Source organism: Pinus tabuliformis, chromosome 1_2 (assembly GCF_031772625.1).
Source record: "Pinus tabuliformis cultivar Carrire ecotype Pingquan chromosome 1_2, CPIR1, whole genome shotgun sequence".
NCBI classification, from domain to species: Eukaryota; Viridiplantae; Streptophyta; class Pinopsida; order Pinales; family Pinaceae; genus Pinus; species Pinus tabuliformis.
Genome location: NC_142298.1, coordinates 809,379,699 through 809,384,028, shown reverse-complemented (window position 1 = coordinate 809,384,028; position 4,330 = coordinate 809,379,699). Strand labels below are relative to the sequence as shown.

The 4,330-nt window shown below is 37.2% G+C and overlaps 1 long non-coding RNA gene across 2 annotated transcripts; it reads left to right on the top strand.

The window, feature by feature from the left end:
* The first annotated feature begins 585 nt into the window (after window positions 1-585).
* On the top strand, window positions 586-1,708 carry LOC149208373 (uncharacterized). Of its 2 annotated transcripts, none has more exons than XR_016252096.1 (2): window positions 586-948; window positions 1,050-1,227. It is a non-coding gene; the product is annotated as an uncharacterized LOC149208373 (long non-coding RNA). The 2 variants fall into 2 exon arrangements; XR_016252095.1 differs by lacking the exon at window positions 1,050-1,227 and adding an exon at window positions 1,414-1,708 and having other exon boundaries at window positions 642-948.
* Window positions 1,709-4,330: the final 2,622 nt, after the last annotated feature.

The following is a 4,330-nucleotide window of genomic DNA, read 5'->3' as shown; positions in this document are numbered from 1 at the left end:
ATTGAACCCCTAACCTTGGATTACACCGGAGCTTGAATGAGGTTTTTTTTTAATGCTAAATCAAACAATATTGAAGCCCTCAAATAGTTCAATCAAAGTCTGAAAGATTGTTCAATTGAATGCTTAAAAAGTCTCAATCGAGCTGTTTTTTTTCACCGCTCCATACACAAACCCATATTTAAATTGATGTATTGTGATTTATAGCCTAATTTTTTATTTTGAATAATAGCAATAATTTAATTTGATATTTTAACATAATTCAACGTCAAAATAATGTATAAGACTTTATTGTTTGTAAAACAAAAGACTGCTTTTTGCATAACTATCTAAATTACAAATGTGTATATACTCTAATCACATCCCTCTAGGTTAACACAGTAGCCAAAAAAATATTTGTATTTTCAAAATTAGAAAGAAATTAAAACCAGCAATTATTAGGCACAGACATACAAAAATGAGGTTCGTACTTTGACGTGTATAATGCACTCACCTACCCTCGTAGGCCTTTACCATTATAACCATTACAAGTTTATGAACCATTTGGCTGTATTAATTATATTCATTTAAATTCATACTCTGGGTTTTGCACCAGATGACTTCACAACCCTAGTTAGGTTGGAATGCCATGACGTGGCTGACATGAACAGTCAAGAACCTTCTGGATGTAGAACTGAGTCTGTCCACTTGGCAGATCGATCTCGGGTTTTACTTTTAGATATACGTCTCTCTGGATTTGGAATCATCGGACGGTGGGGATTGATTTAGAGGGCAACTAACTCAGCCTCGCTCTCTTCCTGTTGGGTCTCATTTGCTCATTCTCTGCTCTGTATCTTGCTTCCTATTGTTGAAGAGGGTTTACCAGTTCTGAAGGTTATTGCAGGCCAGACATGGCAATTGTTCATAGCTCTGGAGTCGTGTCAACGCTACACGGTCTGATTGAACCCTCAGGTAAGAAAAATTCTTCAGTTTTCCTATTCCTTCGAGGCTACCACATCTCTAGGCTTTCATTAACTGTTTTCAATCTTCCGGTTACTATTTTTCCCATGCAGTGGCCCAACCTCTTACCACATCATCAAAGATCAAGGATTTACAGAAGCTTCATACTTTTTCCCACTTTATCTTTCTTCTTTTCCTGTTTTACCTATTCAGTACTGCTGCCAGTTAATTTATTTTTAATGTGCAGTTATAAAGAGAATTTCCCTTCCGCAGCTTCATCTTGCGTGCTAGGTTTTTCTCTATGCCAGTTGTAGGGTTCAAGTTAATTCCTCCTTCTTGTCTATTTCTTCCGCCCAGAACCGGTTAAATAATCCTCATTTGATTTTCAGAGTTAAAGACTGTATTTACCCTTCTTCTCTTTTTGCTTTATGCTTGACTGCCTGGAAATTGACTGATGACTTCCTTTTTCCATTTCAGGTGTTCTATTCTTCACAATGTCTCTTAGATGGAGAAAATCTACCACCTCTTCGAATACTGGAAATACTCGAAATCAAACCCTATCTGGGTTAATTTCTCTGGTTCTTCTTCTATGTTCTGGGTTATATTGTCAGCGGCATATAATTGTCAGTTCCAGGATATAAATTAAAAGGATCTCTACACAGTTTGTTGTAACATTGATTCTGGGATCTATTATTTCATTTTTGTAATGAACAATGTTAAGGTTAATACATATATACCTTTAATTCAAACCCAAATTAAGGGTTTCCAAATAGATTATTTGGTATTTTGGGTTTGCTATCATGCATTTTGGCAGCCAACCTTTTTACAGAATTTTTTGTTAATTGTCATTCACATATTCAACATCTCATCAAGGGCTTTATATCATGTACCTATATTTGAAATATATTTCGAACTGTACTCAGTTTGAGCATAAAGGAAAATCTATAATAACCTGTAATGCCACCGGCTTTACCGCTACTGTTTTTAAGAAATATAATTGTAATTTCTTTTCAGTGTGTAGTAACATATAGACTATATTGACTATAAAACAACCTCTATTATATTTTCGCCAAATGTTAATTATTTTCTATTTGTGGATAAATTATTTTCAGTTGGTGCTTCGTAGCATTCTTAAACTACTTGTAATCCATGTTGATTTTAAAACGAATACATATTTCTAGTATACACTCTGTTGGTACATATTACCCCTCTTATGTTTACTTATCAGTTAATTTTTTTCTGTAGGTTCTTTAACTACTTATAAACGCATTTGAGTTGGGTTTTTGGGAGATTCTTACTCAAGAACCTGCCATATTTTCCAAATCCATGTGTTCCCGGACAAAAGACCAAGGCCTGCTTCTGGCCTGGAACTAACCGGTGCCCATACTTATTAACACTGTTTATTGTACATATTCACCATAAAAATAATAGTATTACTGTAACTTTTATGTTCATTCATCCGAATTCTACTCATTAAAGCTTAAACAGTATAAAATAACAATGACTGTTCTTGACAGAAATATAATCACAGTGACAAGATACTTATCTAGTTTCCAAAGCAGTTAGGCTGTCACAGGATTACTGAGGCGAAAATCCTCTCGACCAATTCACAGGATTACTGAGGCGAAAATCCTGCTCCTCCCGACCAACAAGAATGGAAATTGCGTCCAATTCTTCCCCGAGCCAGTCCACTTCCACTTCCAGAACAGCCATTAGATAGGAATCAAAACAGTCCCACCTAGAACTTTTAGACCACACTAGTTTTCAGGTCTCACAGGGAATTCCACCAGCTCAGGTCTCACAGGGAATTCCACTAGCTCCAACCAGCTCAAGAATCTTGGAATTCCACTAGTTCAAGAATCCCAAGAATTCCATTAGCTCCAACCAGCTCAGGTCCCACAGGGAATTCCACTAGCTCCAACCAGCTCAAGAATCTTGGAATTCCACTAGGTCAAGAATCCCAAGAATTCTCACAGAGAATTCCACTACCTCCAACCAGCTCAAGAATCCCAAGAATCCCTTTCTCTAGCAGTGTCTTGTCTTTCCTCCACAATGTTTTGTAAGGAATTGGTTCTATATCCTCCCTTGGACCTCTTCCAACTAGGTACCCAACCAGGGACCGAGTCTTTAAGTTGCCTAAGATTTTTCTTTCTTCCCTCTCCACTTTCCTCCACAATGTTCCTTACAACTTTTTGTAAGAAATCAGTTCTATATCCTCCCCTCGACCTCTTCCAACTAGTTACTTAGTCTTTAAGTTGCCTCAAATTTTTCTTTCTTCCCTCTTGCCACTGTTGGCCCCTTTTCCCACTATTGGCCCCCTTTTCTCAAATTTAGATGTTTTATCTCTAGGGAGAGGATTAATTGTCTTAACCATTTGGTAAGTGAACTCTCTTCTAGCATCTTTTCCCCTCAGTAAAATATTCGGCTTATGATTTAGAGTTGATAGCGGTCATACACACTTTGAAGATGTGGCGACATTATCTTATGAGAAGAAAATTTTTATTATTGACAAACCACGGCAACCAGGGTGGGTGGATTTCCAAAGTGGTTTTGATTTTGAAATCAAACATTTGAAGGGGAAAGAGAACCGGGTGGTGGACGTTCTAAGTCCGAAATTACAATGTTTATATGAAATTCACTATAGTGAATGGAAAAGCCCCTTCGAGGAGATGATTAAAAAAGCAGTAGAGCAAGATATTGTATATCAGCAAATAAAACAACAAGTATAGCGGTCTACCAACAAAGAAAATCAGCAAAGTTATGCGGTGGATGATGTTGGAATGTTGTACTACAAGAAAATGCAAGGTTGTATGTGCCCAATAAAAACAACATTAAAAACTTGATTTTGGATGAATTTCATATAAGTCACTATGCTCGACATCCAGAGTATCAGAAAATGATCACTACACTCCGAAAATAATATTACTCGCTGGGTATGAAGAAAGATGTGGCTGAGTACTTGGCTAGAGTGCCAACAAAATAAAGCAGAACACCAACACCTTGCGGGGTTATTGCAAACATTACCCATTCCGGAATGGAAGTGGGAAACCATTTATATGGACTTCATAACATGTTTGCCAAAGACAAGGAAAAATAACGACTCCATCATGGTGGTGGTAGACAAATTAAGTGAATCAGCACATTTTATACCTGTGCAATCTACTTACAGCGCTGTACAGATTGCTCATATTTTTATGTAAAACATATTTAGGTTGCATGGGTTACCGAAAACAATAATCTCAGACCGTGATGTAAAATTTACATCGGTCTTTTGGAAAACATTGTTTGTAGAATTGGGAACTCAGCTGAATTTCAGTGCAGCATATCACCCTCAGACTGACAAACAAACAGAATGGGTGAACCAAGTGGTGGTTAAGGGCATGTGTAACGCAGC